The sequence below is a fragment of the Citrus clementina genome, unplaced genomic scaffold, assembly GCF_000493195.1.
Source record: "Citrus clementina cultivar Clemenules unplaced genomic scaffold, Citrus_clementina_v1.0 scaffold_2, whole genome shotgun sequence".
Lineage (NCBI taxonomy): Eukaryota > Viridiplantae > Streptophyta > Magnoliopsida > Sapindales > Rutaceae > Citrus > Citrus x clementina.
This window is the reverse complement of record NW_006262688.1, coordinates 16,997,753-17,021,447: the sequence shown is the minus strand read 5'-3', so window position 1 is coordinate 17,021,447 and position 23,695 is coordinate 16,997,753. Positions and strand designations below refer to the sequence as shown.

At 32.8% G+C, this 23,695-nt stretch overlaps 1 non-coding gene across 1 annotated transcript; it reads left to right on the top strand.

The window, feature by feature from the left end:
* Positions 1–22,921: 22,921 nt before the first annotated feature.
* Positions 22,922–23,027, top strand: LOC112101320. The gene has a single exon (XR_002907446.1). It is a non-coding gene; the product is annotated as a small nucleolar RNA R71 (small nucleolar RNA).
* Positions 23,028–23,695: the final 668 nt, after the last annotated feature.

Here is a 23,695-nt window from a genome sequence, read left to right as displayed (position 1 = left end):
TATCTTTGCTTCTTATTGATTAAGCAAAGATACTCATAGGTATGTTGTACAGGAACCAAAGATAGTACACAAGATCAATAAGACTTCAAGAAATAATGCTTAACAATTTACCTCATCACTTATCAATCCCATTAAAGCGTGGCGCAAAAATACTTGAAAAATGTTATATGACTTTTCGATGGTATGATCCACTGTGATTTTATCAACAAACCACTAATCGTACTCATCTAATAGCCTTGGATCCTCCAGTCGTCTAAGTGGATTTATATCCATACTCATTCTTTCGTTGATCTCATGGTCCGTTATTTCAAGAGTTGGTAGAGGCTTGATGTTCTTTGTTCTCTTGAAAGGAAGAATCAAGTAAGAACTATTAAAAATATACAAGGGCTTGTAAGGTTGTCTAAATTTACATATGCCAAAAAGGGCCTCCGTGAAGATTTTCACACTATCACCCCTTAAATCTCTACATAAACTATACAATAAAATGGGAGTGTGATCTTTATGATTGCTGACATTAGTGTACACCCTGCAGTCATCAGAGGTCTGTCGTTTAGCCAAGATGAAAGTATTACACTCATATTGGATTAAAAGCTAAAAGACCACAATTGTCAAATGCTAAACTTGCTCACCATATACGAGCGTCTAATCAGAGAATCATCGCACGGGCATTAGGATAAATCATCATTATACGACCCAAAAAACCTCACAACAGCTTGTTTGAATTCTTTTTGTTCTTTGTACTTTACCGTAATAGCCAAAATGATGTTATCCATACTCTAATCCATTGCCGACTTCAGCTGAGAAATGGAACAATCAATCTTGTTCATCTGTTGAATGATATAGTCATAACGAAACGTTGTTCCTCAACTATTACTATAAAATAAAAATATAATAAGAGAGTATTCAAATCATTTATATATGAGGAAAGAAAATGATCTTTTAAACTAGAAAGTAACCTCTGAATCATGTACGTCATCAGAATCGTGTGCATGTTTATGACGGTCAGCTACAACATGCTCATCCTAAACAAGAATCTGTTACTCATGTGTTTGGCTCGTTGCATCGTCATGCTCCTCTATTTCCTCTGTAATAAGTCGCCCATTGATTGAAGGTTGATGCCACACATTAAAAATGAGTAAATAATTAATACGAATATCGAGTTTTGATTATATAGCACATAAACCATACTGTAGAATCTGATACTCACCTACATTCTGGACCCAATTTGGGATATATAGCACATAAACCACTACAGTCTTCCAATATTTTTCTACTTTCTCCTTTACATCTGGCTCGATGGTTTATAAACATTCCTTTACTATAGAGAAGCCCAAGTTTTACGTTAGTCTAACCATCTAGAGTTTAGTAATATGAAAAGTGGTTCTATACATACATACATACATACATAGTACTTACAAGATGAGTATCATCGTTCAAAAATGAATACACTTCAATAAAGTTTATTTTAGAAGAAACAATGGGCTTCCACTGTACAATGTGAGGAATCTTCTTTTTATTTTTCACGACCCTCTTTGACAACAGTACTTCGATTGCTTCAAAAATTCAGGCCTACAACAAGCAAAGCTACAAAGTCATAAAATTTATTATTAAATATCCATTATTACAAAACTAAGTAATCTAAAAAAAAAATTTAGCACACCTAAACCCTAGTCATAAAGCCATCAACATTGCATTTTTTTATTTAATGCTTGGCGTTTGTCGAGCAAGCATTCTTAAATTTCTTGCATTTATCGTTCAATGTATTTTCAAGACTATCATATATCATTTCCCATGACAAACAACCCCACAGACGATTTTAGAAGTGATCTATATCATCTACATTATCAAGCAATAAGAAATAATACAATGTGATTTTTAAGGCATCAATGTCGTCTATAGCCTCGAAGGTCTAAGTCCTCAAATCTTGAGCTGAATTCATCAAGAGTCAAGTTGGGTATCCTATCGTCAAAATACTTATTCAGTAACCGATGCACCATCTTTTTTTTTCTTTAGAGGAGGGTACCACGTGTTCACTATAGAAAAGTACCATAACAAGGCACCACTCTCTAATTGATAAGGATATCAAATGATCACTAATTTGAAACATGACTGATCTTTGTCATCGAATTTTCCATGGGCCACTAGCCTAAGCAATATGTTATGCATAATTACGCCACTGCATAGAAAACCACCTAACTCCATGAAATGCCCAAATGTCTTTCTTAAATAATTTATAATTATTGTTCTGTTAAACTTTCCTAAATGGCTTTTTGAACTGTATTTAATTTACACATGCTCGTAATATGCTTGGGAAAGTGATCGCCATAAGCTATCTTCATTATGCCCTGTTCTTTCCTCGTTCTAGGTGGATTATGTTTTGCTAGTTCTTCACCATATATCTATTACAAATTACACAATTAAATTGCTATATTACATTTATAACAAGTTAAGAACATTTAAAAAAAACACCAAAAACAAATTTGGTGTGAAAAGCGCAAGCTGTCGCACCAAATTTGGTACGGCAAGCACACTGATTGATAAATGCTGGAAAGAATATATTTATAAAGGTTAAATCATTATTTTACACTCTAAATCTCACTAACATCTCTACTTTTATGTATTTAAGTCTTTTAAATTTTGGTTGTGTTCTGTTATAATTTAAATATTTTATGCATTTCATAAGTATTTTGGTCATTGCGTGATCATCAAGAAATCAGACAGCAAAATAAACAACAGTTTTTAGCTTAGAATAATCTTTAAAAGGGTATAAAAGAAAAAATCATAATTTTACTCATATTCAAGGTCCTAGATGGTGGCACCGACATCATAAACAAATTCAAAAACCCTCAAAACCTATGGAATGATAGAAATCGAGGTTAAAACAAACTTCGATTACATGAAACAAGACTTATAAAGGTTCGAATCTAATGTGATAGGATCTATGCTAATTTTGATGGAGCCTGGCTAATGTGGCATTAATCGATAATAATCCCATTCAAATCATTAAAAAATAATAAAGGTAGCTTATCTACGGGTTTGGATTCTTTTCAATCCATTGGATTCGTTTTGGATTTAGATAAATTCGAGTGGATTCAGGTGGATTTAAATTTGCTATTACCTTTGTCATCATTGTTTGTCATCTTTCATCACCATCATTGTTGCCATTGATGATTCAAGAGAGAAAACCTTGTTTCGGTTTGTTACGAGAGATGAGTTTTGGTTGTGCAAATAAGGAGGGTAACTCAGTACAAAACAATTATGTTTGGCTCATTAGGATAGAAATAGTTTTGTTGCTTATATTTGAAAAATTATAAAATTTTGTGGTTATTTTTATAAATTTTCCCCAAATTAGTGGCAAATTTTGCCGCCACCAATCAAACTACTGTTGTATCATACGATGGCACCAATTGGGACTCAGTTGCATCTCTTGGCTGGTTATAGATGGCCTGAGCTGAGGAGATATTAAGTTTCTACTTGCGATTAAGGTGTTGTGGCTTTTAAGCTACAACTGCTGTGGAAAAAAAGCTGTAATTGACACAACTTAAAAGTGAGTTCTAACTCCCAAGTAGAAGAGTATCTTGTTATATTATAACTTGGTGAGTCCGAGGTCGATCCACAAAGAAATGATTTAATTTGTTTACTTAAGTTTATCAAAAAATAAAAATAAAATTTAAAAATATGCAATTTAATTTAAGAAAACTATAAAATTGAATTAGTTAGGATTATGGATCCACTCCTATTAATAAATACAATTTAATGAATTCTTTTTATTTTTATTGTATTTCCCAAAAGATTAATTGTATAAATTAAATTAATTTTCCCATTAATTTTATTATGGATTAAGAACTTAATGTGCCAAAACTCAACTTGTCTACAATAAGTCAAAATACCATTTTACCATATTTTATACTAATATTAAGAATTCATTGTGCCAAACTCCCATTTTTGTCTACAATAAATCAAAATTTCAAAATATAAAATATGGATAAAATTAAATAGAAAATAATTCAATTTGTACAATTCAAAATAGAATTTGATTAAATCATATTTCTCTACTAATAGTTTCACCTCACCCTAACTACTAATATTTAGCTAAACATATTTGAAATAGAGGAAATTATTAAAATTGAAAAACACATAATTAAAAAAAGGTGTGGAGAGGTGTATTCCTCCTCCCCCTATTTATACTAATACATGGTTAATCTACACCACACAAATAAATAAAACTAATTACATCTTAGCCTTAAATTTGTCCTACTAATAAAATATAAACTTAACTTAATTCACTTAAGCACATTCAAAATATTCCACTAACAATTACCATACCTAACATGATAAAAACTTGTAATTTCACAATTACCACATTTACCATAGTAAAAACTTAAAAATTTACAATAAAAGTATCATATCCTCCTCGATAACGACATAATTTCTCGAGCTTCCGGAATCCAAATTTGACATCCATACATTTGTTTGGAGCCTCAAATTGCATGAAATTATTATTTTTACCTAATAAACACACAAAATTACACAAAATCAAATACTTAAAAAAATAATTACAAATTCACAATATGTTAGACATTTACAAATATAAATTATATTAATAGCACAAAATAATATTTTTCCCCCTTAATAAACATACAATTTTTAACACTAATCACACCCCCCAACTAGCTTATTTCTAGACCTTAGCAATTAAAGCGTTCTATTAAATTAAGTTTATAAAATTCATATGCAACTCAATAGTTGTTCATCTATCCTCTAAACTACCAAATAAATAAACTCTCCCAAATTTTTCTAACTCTTGGTCGTTCACCCATTATCCAGAATATCATAAATCTTCTTTTGTGCTCAAGTAATTAACATGATACTTATGGGCTTCATTAAAAGAAAATAACATTTTCGTTCTAAAATTCATTAGAAATTCTATCTTTAGGCAATAGATTATTCACACTTTTTTTTAAAATATTACATTTTCAACCCATGTAGCGAGCTTTAGGCCAGTGACTCCTAGACCAGTTGACCTTAGGATACTAGGTGTTGAAATACCCCTATAGACTTAATTACTTGGCTTTTTAATAAATAAGTAAATAATATATTTATAACCCATGCAACGAGTTTTAGGCCAGTGATTTTCAGACCAGTTGACCTTAGGGCACTAGGTGTTGAAACACCCCTACAGACTTAATTACTTGGGTTCTAGATATAACAAAATTAAACACATTCAATTTTTTCTTTTTCTTTTTCTATTTTTGTTCTTTTTTTTTTGCAATATACACTTTCTACTACCTTAGATATTATCCCTAATAAATCAAAAGAACTAAATGCTGCAAAAATTTTAACTTACAAGTGTGAAAAATAATTTAATAATACTTGTTAAATGAGTAAACAACAAAATAATTTAATAACCGAATGGAGAGTTCGCAAATTTGAGTAATTCAAAGAAAAGGGAACAAAAACAATTTACTATGAATTTTAAAATCAAAATATAATACAATAGAACTATTAGGATACGTCTCAAGAATCGTGACTCTTTACACAGCCATCCTAGATAAGAAAAATTTTGTTATTTCTAGTTTTTTTTGTGTTTTTTAAAGATAAATAAATAAATAAAATAAGCACACCTAGTTACAATTTACGTCAACTATCCCTTCCACCCAACCTAATCGAAGCATGCAAAAAGGTGAAAAAGATAAAGAAAACGTAAATAATAAAAGAAGGAATAAGAAAGATCACACCTGAACAGGCCGTTGAAAATGTGTTTCTCAAGTCGCTACACGCCATATTTAGCCATCTTTGACATAAACATTATTAGGATTTACCATATTCCACAGCTGTCAACTATTCCCTTCCCCAACCTAAACAAGACATTGTCCTCAATGGCTTAAAGGAAAGAAATAGAGTTTAGAAGACATTACCTCATCACTTCAAAAAGATAGTTACAACCGAAGAGTTAAGTCCAACTTATACTTTTCACTAGGGCTAGGGTTAACATTATTAGTCAACCATTCCAATCCAATGTCCTAGGATCTAGCTAGGCTTGTAAGCTTATAAAAGATCAAGTAACACAAACAAAGAGATTTTTCGCAGAGATTGGAATAAAATGATTCTTAATTGCATGGTTAATGAATGTTAGCAACCCATCATAAAAATTATTAAGATTTAGTAAATCGATGGGTTTTTTTTATGGATGTTCAAATGGGCTCAAGATGCAAATGTAATCAGTGCATCTAAAGTTGCAAGATCTCCTGACAAGAAAATGAAAGTGTTAGCATGATTTAAAAGCTCAGATATTCACTCTTGCATACTTGAGACAACTAACTCTTCTCTAATTGGTACGTCGAACTGGCAACCCAGAGGTTTTAAGGCTTGTAGAATGATAACTAGCACCTGGTTTCCTCTAATAAAAACAGCTTCTAAGACAAGTTTTGAGAACCCGTATTCACCTCTTCCGTATACAAGGTATAGTTTCCTCTCAATTATGACACGACCAAGATCTACAGCTGCTTGAACGAACTCCTTGTATTTTCCATAATGAAATCCAGAGAGCACACAAATATTTTTGAATTGTCTATTCGAAGATGGTACCATTAGAATAATCTTCAAAAGCAAGTTGAGTGGTTGGAAAAAGAGCTCATATTTAAATATCTCAATGACAGACAAAATGAGAAACAATTATAAATGGGTTGGTGTATTTGTCAGATGATGCGTAAAGCTCATGTCTCAATAATTCAAAAGTACATAGTAAAAGAAAATGCAAACAATGAAAAAAAGAAAACAAATAATGACTAAATACAAAATCACACCACTAAACGCAATAATGTAAATGATAAAAGAACAACAAAATAAAAGGATATTTACTGGTAGTTGTGATTGTAGGTCACATATTCTTCTGGTTTTATGGCCAGTAACGGCTTGAACACCCTCTATGGGTCGAGGATAGGCATCCCATCCAGTTTTCTTATAAACTGGCAAAGATGGTCTTTTTGAGTCAGATTTCCAAGACTAAACTGTGCACTTTCTTTCGGAATAGTCTCCATAACTTGTGTATCTCATATTGCACATGTCCGCTTTGATGCGTCTCAAGAGATCGTAAGATATCATCCAATGATGCTTTACTCATGCCATCTTTAATGAATTTAATTTTATCTTCTCGATTATCAGAAAACATTCATAAAGATTTACAAACTTCTTGTTTGCAACTAAGTCTTACATAGTTATGACATTTTGAGCCAAGTCTTTTAGCAAATGTGCTTTTGCCAAAACCAAGCATGTAAGAAATAAATGAATTAGGAAACTCACCAGCTAATCAAACCTTTACTTCAATTAACCAACGAATATTAGAAGGAATTCTATTGATCATTAACAAACGCAATCTTTCACAACGAGATTTGTAAATTTTTTTTAGTGCATTTTGAGAGAGAAAATGAAAACGCTTATGCAATTTATGTTGTATTTCTTCCATGCTTGATTTTAAGATTTCAATTATTGTGAGAAACTGAGGATGCCGACTTAAGAAGTCACGGAGTACCATTATCTGCCATTTATACGGGAAAATAAATCAAAATACACTAAAATCAAATCTGCAAAATCAAATTAAACATGAAAGCAAACCACAAAAGGAAACACACAATGTAAAAAGGAAAATGAACTTACATTCGTCCTCTCATTGGGTTAACCTCAAGCTCCAATTGAAATTCGTATATACCACGCTCTATTTCTCTGATCTGTCTTTCTAAATCCTCAACGTAGGCCACTAATGTCGGTGGTTGTCGTTCCCAAATTGGATGTGATTTACAGCTTTGTATCTGGCCTCTCAAGTGAAATTTTATTCGCAAAAGGTTTTTAAGATGTTTGAACAAAATCTTCCTTATTGAGGTGCTCATGATGTATAATGATGAAAAATAAACACAATTATTAAACACACTTTAAGTAAGAAACATCACAACGCGTATCATTCAAGATAGTCAAACAATTCAAACGGTAAAACAACAATGAAAAGTTAAAACACTCATTAAAAATTTAATCAAGATTTGGTGGGTCACTAAAATTTATTTCGGTGCTTATTGTTGAGTGCTAGAAAGTGTATATTTATAAAGGAGAAAATCATCATTTTATACTCCAAGTTTCACTAACATCTCTACTTTTATGTATTTAAGTCCCTTGTGGTTTAATTATGTGTCTTTTATTATAATTAAGTATTTTATTTATTTTAAGAGGCATCATGGTCATTTTACAATGAACGAGAGATCAGACAGCAAAACAGACAACAATTCTGAACTCAGGACAGTCAAAAACCTTAAGATGAGCATAAAAGGATAAACAACACTGTTCACATATACGGTACTATTCACGACACTGTTCACATAAACGGTACGATGATGTGGCACTGACCGATGACGTAGGAGCATTCTATTGGATAAATAATGTGGCATTAACTGCTTATGTGGCATTGACTGCTGATGTGGCATTGACCGATGATGTGTTACAATTCTATTGGACTAAAATGCTTATGTGGTGTTGACCGGTGACGTGGCAGTATGTTAGTGGACCGAAAATGTGCGTACGGTAAATGCATATACACGGAATGACAGCCCTGATGACGTGTTCTATTCAGTCAGAACTTGCCACGAGTTGTAATCCTGAGCGTCTAAATTGTTTTAATTCGATTGCCATGATTTACTCATTGCATCTACAAATAGGGAGCTCCCCCCTAATTTAACACCCCTCAATTCATTTTTGAACTCTATATTTTGTAATTCCTTATCTATCTTGTATTTTCTACATATTTTAATAAATTTCTATTTTACCCCTAGTTCAATTATGAGTAGCTAATTTTCTTTCAAGCTTAGGTTGAAGGTGAACTCTTAACATGTTCCATCAGCTTAATTTAGTAAATTTATTTTTTCTTCTCCTCTAAGTTTTATGGATGTTTTGACTTTTCGTCGACAAATAGTAATAATCTTGTCTAGATATTGCACTGGTATAATTGTCTTCGTAGTGCAATGTTATTACTATTTGGCACGATAAGCACTTATAAGCACTTAGCACCATATTTATTAGAATAAAGTTCATGAGGAGTGGAAACCCCCATCATGATTTAATTGGCACTAATAAGGAATATTAAGCTCATGGTGCATGTTGAGTGCGGATATAGAGACGTAAACGCTTCATTTTAATAGTTTTCACTTTAATTTATTCCCGTCATTCTAATTTATATTTTAAGATAGTCTAAATCACTTTCACCACAAATCCAAACCACCCACTTAGAAAATTAACTCTACAAGCAATTAAAATCCACCGCCTCATGGGATCGACACTCGTCACTGTTGATCTATTTTGCAATAGATTCGTGCACTTGCGAGTTCAATAAAATTTACATAACAATTTTTTGGCGCCGTTGCCGGGGAGGTAAGTTATTTTAATTCGTATAATTAATTTTTAAATTTTTTAGTTGTTTTCTTGTAATTTTTTTCGTATTTAAAAAAAAACAAGAAGAAGAAAATGAATCTGCATTTTGAGGTAAGTTTTTCTTTTCTTTTTGTCCTCTTTAAATTTCTATAATTTAATTTTTTATGTTATTTTTCTTGGTAGTTTTTCGTTTATCTTGTTAATTTGACCGGTTCAACCGCCTATTAATTTATTTTAATTTTAGTTAATTTATTTCACTTTTTTAATAGCACTTGAGTGTATTTTCATAGTAAGCTTGTAACAGCATGATAATGTTAGTATCGTAATTTCTCACTCTTCTTTATTTTCTATTTGTTTTATTCTCATATTTTTGTGTTCTTTGCATGCATGGTCGAAAGTCACAATTACCTAATCTTAAGCCTGTAGGCTTTGAATTGGAAAAAACACTTCGCACACACAAACACGTTGCAATTAAAGATAAAATTGAAATGGATTTGCAACAACATCATCCAACACCACAGGAGAGGCCATTTCAGGACTACTTCAGTCCTTTAGCGAACTTGAGCACATCATGCATAAGATACCTAAATGTAACTGTTAGGAGTTTTGAGTTAAAACCTAGTGTGCTAAATTGTCTCCCAACATTCTATGGCTTAGAAATTGAAGACTCATATAATCATCTGAATGATTTTTATACTGTTTGTCAAACTTTTAAATATGAGAATTTTTTTAGATGATGATGTTAAACTTAGATTATTCTCATTTTCTTTAAAGGATAGAGCTCGTTCGTGATTCCATACATTGCCTGCTAATAGCATTACATCATGGGAACAAATGGTAACAAAATGTTTGAATAAATACTTCCCAGTGCATAAAAGCAATGCTATTTGCAGGAAAATTTCAAAGTTTACCCAAAGAAAAAACGAGCAGTTTTTGGAAGCATGGGAGCAACTCAATGGGCTACTCTTGAAGTGTCCACAACATGGGTATGAGAAATGAAACCAATGCCAATACTTTTTGGAGGGATTATTGTCTCATGTTCAAGAATGACTAATGGCAACAAGTAGAGGAGAGTTAATGTTAAAAAATGCATCAGAGATTTGTGATTTCTTTTAGTGACAAGCAGATAATTCCCAACAACGGAGTCAATCACTCAGGAATATCAAAAGAATTAAGGGAGTGAATGAGATTTACATTGGCGAGTCAAGTTCAGAAATTAAAGAAGACAAAGAGATAGTTGAAGGTCTTTCCCGACAAATAACGGTGTTAACGACTGCTAAATCAATAGAGCCACATGACCATGACTCATACCCAGATTAAGCCAATGCTATAAGTGTAATGAGAAAGCCATCAAACTATAACCCTTACTCCAACACATATAATCCTGGATGGAAAGACCATCCTAATTTTCATGGTCTCAAGGGTTCTAATAGAATAGACCAGTAGCTCCAGCTCCACCAATGCAACTAATTCCTCAAGTTCCTCAAGTCTCTCGGCCACCATTTAGACCATACAATTAGAATCTGAACTACTCTTGTTGTACAAATTTTAATGAACTCACAAGTGCACGAATCTATTATAGAATAGATTAATGGTGACGAGTGTCGATCCCACGAGGAGGTGGATTTTAATTGTGCGTAGAGTTAATTTTCTAAGTGTGTAATTGGATTTGTGGTGGAAGTAATTTAGATTATCCTAAAATTTAAATTAAAATAGCGGGAATAAATTGAAGTGAAATCTATTAAAATTAAAGCACTGGGGTATTTGGATCTGCATCAACATGCACAATATGATAAATATTCCTTATTAATGCCAATTAAGTCATGAGGGGGGTTTTCACTCCTCATGGACCATACTCTAATCAATATAGTGCTAAGGGCTTATCGTGCCAAATAATAATAACCTTGTACTAGGGAGCCGGTTAAACCAGTGTGGTATCTAGACAAGATTATTACTATTTGTTGATGAAAATTCAAATAATCCACATTAATTAAAGGGGAAGAGAAAGTAAATTTACTAAATAAAACTCATGGTACATGTTGAGACTTCACCTTCAACCCAAACTTGAAAGAAAATTAGCTACTCATGATTGAATTAAGAGTAAAATAGAAATTTATTAAAAAAAATAGAAAATATAATATGGAGAAGCAATTACAGAAAATAGAACTCAAAAATGAATTCAAAGGTGCCAAATTAGGGGGGAGCCTCCCTTTTACAGATACACTGAGTAAATCATGTCAATCGGATTAAAAACAATTTGGACACTCAGGATTGCGCCACGTGTCAACAGTACGCGGTTTGAATAGTGACTCGGTTTGAATAGTGAGGTGGCTTGAGTAGTGACATAGTTTGGTTGTAAATAATTCTGTGTAAATGCATGTACCGTACGCATGATTTTTGATCCACTAATATGCTGCCACGTCACCGATCAACAGTACATAAGAATTTTAGTACAATAGAATCGTGACACCTCATTAGTCAATGCCACGTCATCAGTTAATGCCACATCATCATTCCGTATATATGAATAGTGTTGTAAACAGTAACATGGACAATATCATACATGTGAATAGTACCGTACATGTGAACCATGCCATTTTTCCTTTTATACTCCTCCTAAGGTTTTCGACTGTCCTGAGTTCAAATGTGATGTCCGTTTTACTGTCTGATCTCTCGTTCATTGGGAAATGACCATGATGTCCCTAAAATACTTAATTATAATACAACACACATAATTAAACTACAATAAATTTAAATACATAAAAGAAGGGATATTAGTGAAACTTGGAGTGTAAAATGACGATTTTCTCTTTTATAAATATATACTTTCTAACACTCAGTAACTTTCAACCCAGACTATTGGAGGATGCGTTCCAGAATTTCAAGAATTTTACTCACTCCACGATTGAGCAACAAAATCGCACCATTGATGAATTACGAAATGAGATGAGAGCAAGTTTTAACTCACAAACCCGATCAGTTTCAAACCTCAAAAAGATGGTGGGACAGCTTGCCTCTTCAGTTCAAACCTTGACAATGACTGTTGAGAAAGGTAAATTCTCAAGTCAACCAGTGTTTAATCTTAAAAGAATGCATGAAGCAAATACCAGTTCACATCAACATCATGGATAGGTCAAAGCCTTCATGACCTTGCGAAAAGAAAAAAAAGTGGACAACAAAGTGGAGATGCCGGTGACAAAAAAACTCAAATTGTACCTGTAATTGCTAAGGACTTATTATCAGAGGAGAAAAAAGAAACCGACCCACAAGATTACGTTCCTAAAGCTCCATTTCCCCAGAGGTTAGCAAAAAATGAAAAATCCACAAGTGAGATTTTTTAAATCTTTCAATAGATAAGTGTTAACATCCCTTTACTTAACGTTATAAAACAAGTGTCATCTTATGCCAAGTTTCTTAAAGACAATTGTACTAAAAAAAGAAACATTCATATTCAAAAGAATGTCTTTTTAACAAAAAAACGTTAGCTCTATACTCCAACACAAAATTTCTCTAAAATGCAAATATTCAGGCTTCCCCAATATCTCATGTAGTATAGGGAACCACAAAATTGAGAATGCTTTGTTGGATTTAGGAGCTAGTGTAAATTTGTTGCCTTACTTAGTATTTGTGAAACTTGAATTGGGAGAATTACACCCAACTCCAGTGGTGTTAGAGCTTGCAGATTGATCCATGAAAATACCTTGTGGTATTGTGGAGGACGTGCTTATCTAGGTAAATAAGTTTTATTTTCCTGTTGATTTCATTATAATATACACTCAACCAATCCAGGATTCCAACCCAAAATGATTTTTTTAATCGTGTTTATTTAATCAGACTAATGATAGCAATCAAATAAAAGTATAAGTTTTATCTCCAGTCTAAAGAAATATCACTCCCACATCAACCATCAACATGAATCAGTTTAGTAGACTATGTCACAGCTACTTTCAAGAATGACACTCTCATAAGGAAATTAAACCCAATAAAAATAGTCACTTCAATGAATGCTAAATTTTAGAGAAAATAATAAAGAAGTAATATCGCACGCTCTCACTAAGATGAAAGAAATATGCCCACAACTTAAAAATAACACGATTTGAAGTCAAACAAAATGGTAGTCAACCCAATGCATTCATTTTTTATTTTTTATTTTATTTTTTTATGTATCACTACATTTTTTTAGCCCATATAACTAGCTTATACTTCAGACTATAGATCCTAAAAATCAAGAAGGACTTTTTTTAGGACATAACGTAGGCTAAGAACATGGCTGACAAAAGAGAGGAAATAAGGAAAACAAAATATATGTTTGAGAAAAAGTAGAGATCTTTTGTAAATTAAAAGGTGCATTTCACTTATTTATTATTATTGTTATTTTTTTTCTCTATTTTTTAAACAAGTATTTTTTTGTATGACACAATTTTACTGAACAAAATAATTATTTACACTTTTCTTAAACATGAATAGGTGATGAAACTTGTATGACATCGGGTAATATTCAAAATCGAAGTGGGTCAAGATGATAAGTTGACAAAGAAAAGTTTTTTTAATAAATAAAAGGCTCAAAAGGGCTAACTATAGATATTTCACAAAAGGGATGACTAGAAAGGCTCAAACGGGTCAAAGATGGTCTTTCCATTGTCTTTAAGGGCTCTAAATAATCTTCCATATCTACTAGTTAGATGGATCTTCAGATGTAGCAATGTATTTTTTTTTTTTTGAGGATTGACTCAAAGGCAATCTAGAGATCATATATAAAATAATTAACTGCTAAGTTGTATGAAGAATGGGCAAAAAAGATTACTCTCCAAGAAAAATGGCAGGCTCAAAAACTCACTTGGTATTTATTATGACATGTGCATTCCTTCAAGCAACTCATAATTGTCTCCAACATCAACATGTAGAGTAGCAAATATGGTGTAACATCACTTAAGACAAAAAATAATACAAACACTGAAATTTAAAAGTCATCATGTCATCCAAAAAAAATCGCACAATTTTTTTTTTTTTAGGTTCAAATGACATTCTACCCCCCAACCTATTCCAAACATGAAAAGAAAATATGCATGCAGAAAGGTGAAAATGATGTAGAAAAATTAATTAGAAAAATTACACTTAAAATGATAGAAAAAGAAAATGTTTGAATTTTTTTTTTTTACTAAGAAGATGCGTTTCTAGAATACCTACACTCTATATTCAGCCATCTTCGACTCAAAAATTTGAAAGTATATATTTATAAAGGAGAAATTAGAAAGAAGAAGTTAGAAAAAATAATTTATTGTCAAATCTTAATAAAGAAAAAGAAAATATCTGGATTTTTTTTTTACTTACAAACCAAGAAGATGTGTTTCTAGAGTCACTACACTTCATATTAAGCTATCTTCAACACAAAAAATTAGCCACGGTTAGTCTCTATAACAAACAATAGTAAAAACTTAACCAAGATTCCACAATTGTCAACTATTCCCTCCCTTCAACCAGAACGAAACATTGTCCTCAATGTTTTAAAGGAAAGAAGTAGAGTTTAGAAAACATCACATGGGTGGTGCAACACAGAAGAAAATATTTACAAGCAGAGAGCTAAATATAATTTGCACTTCTTACTACGACTACTGTTACTATCATTATTTGGGCACTCCAACACCAAGGTCCTGGGGTTTGGCTCTGGTTTATAAACCTGTAACGGATCTAGTAGCTCATTAGCAGTATAAGCACAAATAAAAAAAAAAATTTCGCTGTAAAAGAAATGAAATAGTTTTTTATTGCATGGTTAAGAAATGCGATAAAGCTATCATAAAAGTTATTGACATTTAACAAACTGATGAGTTTCTGGTGCATGTTCATATGGGCCCAAGATGCTAATATGATAAGTGCCTCTAGAGTTGCAAGATCTCCTAATAGGGAAATAAAAGAATCAGCAAGCATTCAATTATTCTCTCTTGCATACCTGAGACGACTAACTCTTCTCCAGTCAGTGAATCAGACAAACTTCCCAAAGCTTTTAGGGCTCTTCGGATGATGCCTAACACTTGGCTTCCTCTAATAAAAGTAGCTTCTAAGACCAATTTTGATAACCCTCGGTTACCTCCTCTATACACCAAGTGTAATTTCTCTCTGCTATGCTTCGACCAAGATCTATGGCTGCCTCAACGAGCTCTTTATGTTTACCATAGTTAAATCCAGAAAGCACACAAATGTTCTTGAATTGTTTATTGGGAGTAGCTGCCATTGGGATACTTCTAAAAAAAATTTGTGAGTGCTTAACAAAAAAAATCATATTTAAGAATCTTGGTAATAGTGGGTCATAGCTGTGTATGAGGTAGCATGTCTGTGTCAATTAAAGCGTAAAGCACATGGCTCGAGAGTCAAAAAGAAAACAGTAAAAAGGAAAAAAAACAATGATAAAATAAAATTATTAAAGATAATAATGCAAATGATAAAACAACAATGAAGTAAAAGGATATTTACAGGTAATTGTGACTGTGGCTCACATCTTCCTCTGGTTTTACGTCCAGAAACGGCTTGAACGCCCTCTATGGGTAGAGAATGGACTTCCCATCCAGTTTTCTTATAAACTGGCAAACAGGGTCGTTTATAGTCAAATTCCTGAGACTGTATCGCGCACGCTCTTTCTGGAATAATGGTCATAGCTAGAGAATCGCTCCTTGTACATATCCATTGGGATGCGTTTCAAGAGACAAAAGGATATCATCCAATGACTCTTTTTTCAAGCTATCCCTAATAAATTGAATCTTATCTTCCTTGTTATCAGACATCATTCCTAAAGAACATGATTTTTTATCGCATCTCATTCTGGCACACTTATGACAAGCAATATAAAGTTTTCGAGCTCTTCGTTTTCTTGCATAATTTTCTTTACCACAACCAAACATTTATGCAATAAATTTAGGAGGCAACTCACCTGCCAATCGTACTTTGGCCTCTATTAACTAGCAAATGTCAGCAGGTTTGTTATTCCTCATAAGCAATCTCATGCATTCGAACCGAGCTTTATAAATTGTAAAGAGGGCATTCTGAGGAAGTGAAGGGAATTGATTGTGAAGCTTTGCAAGAATCTCATTTTTGTCCATACTTTCGCCTCAGAATATCAGTTATTATGGGAAATCGAAGTAACCGACTTGATTATCACGGAGTACTGTTATCAGCCACTTAACGAGGGTAACACACTCAAGCTCCAACTGGACGTTGTAGACACCTCCCTCAATGTCTCTGAGTTGTCTTTCTAAAGCCTCAACATGGCATACTAACTCTGGTGGTTGTAGATCTTAAATATGATGTGTTTTACAAAATTGAATCTGGCTTCTGAGATGAGATTTTACACATTGAAGTCGTCTAAAAAGGTCCAAGAGGATCTGTTTAGCTGAGGTACTCATGATTAACAATAATGAAAGAAAACTTAATGGTTAAATAAACACACTTATAAAAAAATAACTTCAATTAACAAAAGAATAGTAAAAAGAAAGAAAAAAATCAAATTACTGAAAAGAAAGAAAATTCTCAATTCAAATCTGGTGGGTCACTCAAATTTATTTCGGTGTCCTCTCCATGTGGTTGGTACTCTATATATGGCTTTAATATTTGATCATTAACTTTAAAAGTGACATCGTTCTTTGGGTCTTTAATTTTAATTGCCCCATGTGGAAAAATAGTGTGAACAATAAAGGGGCCAGACCATCGAGAGCGTAACTTACCTGGGAATAGGTGCAAGCGAGAATTGAATAAAAGCACTTTCTAACCTGGAGTGAAAGATTTCCTCATAATTTGCTTGTCATGAAAGATTTTCATTTGCTGCTTGTAAATCTTGGCATTTTTATATGCATCATTGCGAATTTCTTCAAGTTCTGCCAGCTGTAATCTTCTTTCTGAACTAGCTTGCTATATGTCAAAATTGAATTTCTTGATGGCCCAGTATGCACGATGCTCGAGTTCCACAAGTAGGTGGCAAGCTTTTCCATACACTAGCCTGTAGGGTGACATCCTAATCGGGGTCTTAAAAGTCATTCTATATGCTCATAATGCATCATCAAGTCTTAATGACCAATCTTTTCTGTCTGGCCTCACTGTCTTTTCTAATAAGTGTATTATTTCTCGATTGAAGATCTCAACTTGGCCACTGGTTTGCGGATGATATGGGGTCGCCACTTTGTGACTGATGGAATACTTGTCAAAAGAGTTTGAATGATTTGTTGCAAAAGTGGGTACCACCATCACTAATTATTACTCAAGGGAATCGAAAGTGTGAAACAATGCTGCTTTTCAAAAACCCTATCACAACCTTGTGATCATTGGTTCTACACGGAATAGCTTCTACCCAGTTCGATACGTAATCAACATCAACCAATATGTATTGATAGCCAAAAAAAAGGGGAAACGGTCCCATGAAGTCGATACCCCACACATAAAAAATCTGAACTACTAAAATTGGATTCAGTGGCATCATATTCCTTCGTGTAATGCTCCCCATTCATTGACACCTATCACATGAAGAGCAAAAAGTGTAAGCATATCAGAATATAGTTGGCCAATAGAAACCACATTGTAAAACTTTAGTAGCTGTTTTCTTAGCGTTCAAATGGCTTCTACAAGTTTTTTCATAGCAGAATGAAAGGATATTTTGAAATTCATTTTTTCGGACACATCGTCTAATAATTTGATTTGCACAATACTTGAATAAATAATGGTCATCTCAAAAGAAATTCTTTATTTTTGCAAAAAAATTTGTCTTGTCTTGCTTGGTCCAATGTTCTGGAAGTTGATCTATAATAAGATAATTAACGTTATCAGCATACCATGGTAATACTTCCACATTCATAAATTGTTCATTTAGAAATGACTCATTCAATGTTAATGGTTCTGTAATTGTGTCAAAATTGAGAAGAGAGGGATGGTCAGCCACAATATTTGATGTGCCTTTCTTATCTTTGAATTCCAAGTCAAATTCCTGCAAAAGTAACACCCAACGAATTAGTCTAGCTTTTGCATATTTCTTTGTGAGAAGATATTTAAGAACAGCACAATCTATGAATACAATTATTTTACAACCAATGAGATAAGATTGAAATTTTTCTAATGCAAACACTACTGCTAGCATTTCTTTTTCAATGGTTGAATAATTCAACCGTGCATCATTTAATGTCATACTAGCATAGTTAATAACATGGGGAATTCGATCAACTCTTTGTCCTAATACTGCTCCTACTGCATAATCAGATGCATCATATATAAGCTCGAATGGTAAGCTCCAGTTTGGGGGATGAATGATGGGTGATGATGTCAACAACTGCTTCGATTTTTCAAATGCCGCAAGACATGAATCATCAAAGATAAAAGATACATCCTTAGTAAGTAGATTGCATAAGGGTCTAGAAACTTTGCTAAAATCTTTAATGAAACGTCTATAAAAACCAACATGCCCAAGGAAAGATCTTACTTCTCTGACTGTTTTAGGTGGAGGAAGATTGGAAATAAGATCCATCTTGGTTTTATCAACCTCAATACCTTTGCTCGAAATCAAGTGACCGAGAACAATACCTTATTTTACTATAAAATGACACTTCTCCCAATTTATGACCAAGTTTTTCTCTATACATCTCTGCATAACTACTGTTAGATGATGTAAACATTGATCAAATAAGTCACCGAAAGTAGAAAAGTCATCCATAAAGACTTCAAGGAATCGTTCAACCATATCAGAAAAAATGCTTAACATGCATCGTTAAAATGTAGCAGGTGCATTACATAAATCAAATGGCATCCTCTGATATGCAAAAGTGCCAAAAGGGCAAGTGAAAGTGGTATTCTCTTGATCTTTTGGTGCTATGAAAATCTAATTATATCCTGAGTAGCCATCTAGAAAGCAATAAAATTCATGGCCTGCTAATCTATCAAGCATTTGATCAAAAAATAATAAAGGAAAATGGTCTTTACGTGTGACAGAATTCAACTTTCTATAATCAATACATACATGTCACTTTGTAGTCACTTTAGTGGGTATCAATTCATTATCAGCATTAGTAACTACTGTGACTCTTGACTTTTTAGGGACAAATTACACAAGACTGACCCATGAACTATCAGAAATTGGGTAAAGATACCTGCATCGAATAGTTTAAGAACTTTAGTTCTAACAACTTATTTCATGTTAGGGTTTAACCGACGTTGTATTTTCCTAGTAGGTTTAGCATTTTCATCAAGGTGAATGTAATGCATGCAGTCTACTGGGTTTATACCTTTTATGTCGGTTAAGGTCTATCCTAATGCTCCTTTGTACTCTTTTAAAACATCCAACACCTTACCTTTTTGTTCGTCATTTATGAATGATGAGATGATTACTGGCAAATTGTTTTCTTCTCCCAAAAACGCATATTCCGAAGTGTTGGGTAATGGTTTGAACTCGAGTTTCGGTAGTGATTCTGATGATGGGTTGAGTTTCTTCTATGATGGTGCTAGTTGCTCAACTATTAACTTCTATTTATTAGTGTCCATGGATGGTGCTGAGTCAAGTAGAGCGTTGACCTCATCTACTGATCTGTTAATATCAAAATTAAAATAAAAGTGAGTTGAATATGTTTGTAAAGGATCATCACTAAGGTTTGAAAGAAAATTATTATCAACTAATGCTTCTATTAAATCCACATCAACAATTTCATCATATGCATTGTGAGGTTGTTTGGAAATATTGAAGATGCTCAGCTCCATAGTCATGTTGCCAAAGGACAACTGCATATTTCTACTCCTGCATTAAATGTGAGCATCGACAGTTGCTAAGAAAGGTCGACCTAGGATAATGGGGATATGCTTCCTTGAATCCTAGATTAGTTGAGTGTTAAGTACAATGAAATCAACAGAAAAATAAACTTGTCTACGTAAATAAGCACGTCCTCCACAATACCACAAGGTATTTTCGTGGACCGATCTGCAAGCTGTAACACCACTGGATTTGGGTGTAATTCTCCCAGTCCAAGTTTCACAAATACTCAGTAGGGTTTACACTAGCTCCTAAATTCAACAAAGCATTCTTAATTGTGTGGTTCCCTATGCTACATGAGATAGTGGGAGAGCCTGAGTCTTTATATTTTAGGGGAATTTTGTGTTGGAGTATAGAGCTAACATTTTTTGTTAAAAAGACATTCTTTTGAATGTGAATGTTTATCTTTTTAGTACAAAGGTCTTTCAAAAACTTGGTATAAGATAACACTTGTTTTATAGTGTCAAGTAAAGGGATGTTAACACTTACCTATTTGAAGATTTCAAAAATCTCACATGTGGATTTTCTATTATTTCCTTTAGCTAACCTCTGAGGAAATGGAACTTTAGGAACGTATTCTCTTGGGTTGGTTTCTTCTTTCTCCTCTGATGATGAGTCCTCAACATTATTGTTGACTTCTTTCCCTTTTCGCAAGGTCATGATGGCTTCGACCTCTCCATGCTGCTGTGGTGTGAACTAGTACTTGCTTCATGCACTCCTTTAGGATTATGCACTAGTTGATTTGAAAATTTGTCTTTCTCAACAGTCATTGCTAAAGTTTGAAATGAAAAAGTAAGTTGTCCCACTATCTTCTCGAAGTTTGAAACTGATTGGGCTTATAAGTTGAAGCCTACTCTCATCTCATTTCGTAGTTCATCAATGGTGCGATTTTGTTGCTCGATCATGGAGTGAGTAAGATTCTTAAAGTTTTGGAATGCATCCTCCCATGGTCTGGGTTTAGAATAATTCGAGTTTTGATTGTATGGTCTAAATGGTGGCTGAGAGACTTGAGCAACTTAAGGAATTGGTTGCATTGGTGAAGCTGGAGCTGCTGGTCCATTCTGTTGGAATCCTTGAGACCATGAAAAATTAAGATGGTCTCTCCATTTAGAATTAGGGGTGGGCATGGGTTAGTTTAGATTGGGTTTTAAGTCAACCCAAATCAAACCATAAAAGTTTGGATTTGGTTTGAATTTTATTATCAAAATATTTTTTATTTTGATAAATTTAATTATATAAAATTTATAATAATTATTAATTGTTATTAATTATTAAATTGATACTAAAATTTAAAACAATAGTGGATAAAAATTATAAATCATAAATATTACAAAAACTTAATCCTTAAATTAAAGAATACTAGAAAATTAAAATAAATTTTAATCCCAAAAATCATTAATTCTCCATAAATAAGAACGTAAACTCTAATAATAAATTTCCACAAACATGACATCAACAGGTAAATTCAAAGAAAGAAAAAAAAAACAACTTATGTGAGTGCCATTTAGTTAAAATAATAAAATTTCTTTAACTAAAAAATTGTAACCTTTGACTTATAATTATTGAGATGATAATTTTCTATCAAATGGTGTTTTTTTTTTTAAATAGGTTGATTGCTCATGAATTTCAAGATGGAGGATCAATGTCAATAAATCCCATCAAAATAAAAAACGGAGTATTATTTATGCTACAGTATCAATATAGCACGCAAAATGTTAATTTTATTTATAATAAGGCTTTATAATTTTTGTCACAATAATATTTTATCAGTAGAAATATCATTTTTCATAATTATTAATTATTTCCTTCCAATGGACTGGGTAACTATGCCCTCAAAAAGCATCTCAACATTATTACTATAATTTTCCTTGATTTAAGTACGAAAACAACAATATAGATTTGATATTTTTCTTATTACTGTTAGAAACATAAAAGCGGTAATTACGTAAGTATAATATGAGTTCATAAATTAAAAAAATATATATTTCATTTCATCAAACACTAATTTCATCTCATTTAACTATTTACAATAACATTTATTTAATTCATATTTGTTTTACATGTTGCTTTCCTTTTCTAACTGTTAACAATTGATCACGCTGTGAACAATTTAATAATGACTTTTCACTTATTTGTTTTTATTTTCATTTATTTCATTTGACAAGTTTGAGTGATGGAGTTTTGTTCACGATCCATGGATAAACCATACCCAACCCATAATGAAATTGTTTTTTTATGTAAAACCCACATTTAACCCATTTTCATAATTTACCCAACCCAAACCATTTAATTTGGTTTGGGTTTGAGTAAACCCATGGGTTGTGGGTTTATGCCCAACCCTATCTAGGATTATATGTGTTGGAGTATGGGTTGTAATTTGATGGTTTTCTCATTACACCTATGACATTGGCTTGATCTGGGTATGAGTCATGGTCATGTGGTTCTGTTTATTTAACAGTCGTTAACGATGCTATTTGTCGGGAAAGCCCTTCAACCATCTCTTTCACTTCTTTAATTCCTGAACTTGACTCGCCAATGTGAATCTCATTCACTCCTTTAATTCTTTTAGTATTCCTGAGTGATCGACTCCGTTGTTGAGAATTATCTGCTTGTCGCTGGAAGAAATCCCAAATCTCTTATGCATATTTTGACATTAGCTCTTTTCCACTTATTGCCATTAGTCATTCTCGCACATGTGGCAATAATCTTTCTAAAAAGTATTGGCATTGGTGTCATTTCTCGTACCCATGATGTGGACACTTCAAGAATAGCCCATTGAATCGCTCCCATGCTTCGAAAAACTGCTCGTCTTCTCTCCGGGTAAACTCTGATATTTCCCTATGAATAGCATTGGTTTTATGCACTGAGAAATATTTATTTAAAAATTTTTTACCATTTGTTTCCATTATATAATGCTATTAGTAGGCAATGTATTAAGCCATAAATGAGCTCTATCCTTTAAAGAAAATGGAAATAATCTAAGTTTAACATCATCATCTGAAAATTTCTCATATTTAAAAGTTTGACAAACAGCATGAAAATCATTCAGATGATTATATGGGTCCGCATTTTCTAGGCCAAAAAATGTTGGGAGACAATTTAGCACACTAGGTTTTAGTTCAAAACTCATATCAACTACATTTGGGTATCTTATGCATGATGTACTCAAGTTAGCTAAGGGACTAAAGTAGTCCTTAAATGCCCTCTCCTGTGGTGGTGCTTGTTGTTGTTGTTGCAAATTCATTTCAATTTTATTTTTAATTACAACGTGTTTGTGTGTGCGAAGTGTTCTTTCAAGTTCAAAGTCTATGGGCTCAAGATTAGGTAATAATTACCTTCAACCATGCATGCAAAGAACACAAAAAAAAAATAGGAGCAAAAGAAATAAAAATAAAGAAGATGGAGAAATTACAATACTAACCTTATCACGCTGTTACAACCTTACTATGAAAAAACATTAAAAAAATACGTGAAATAAATTAACTAAAATTAAAATAAATTAATAAGATAAAAAAA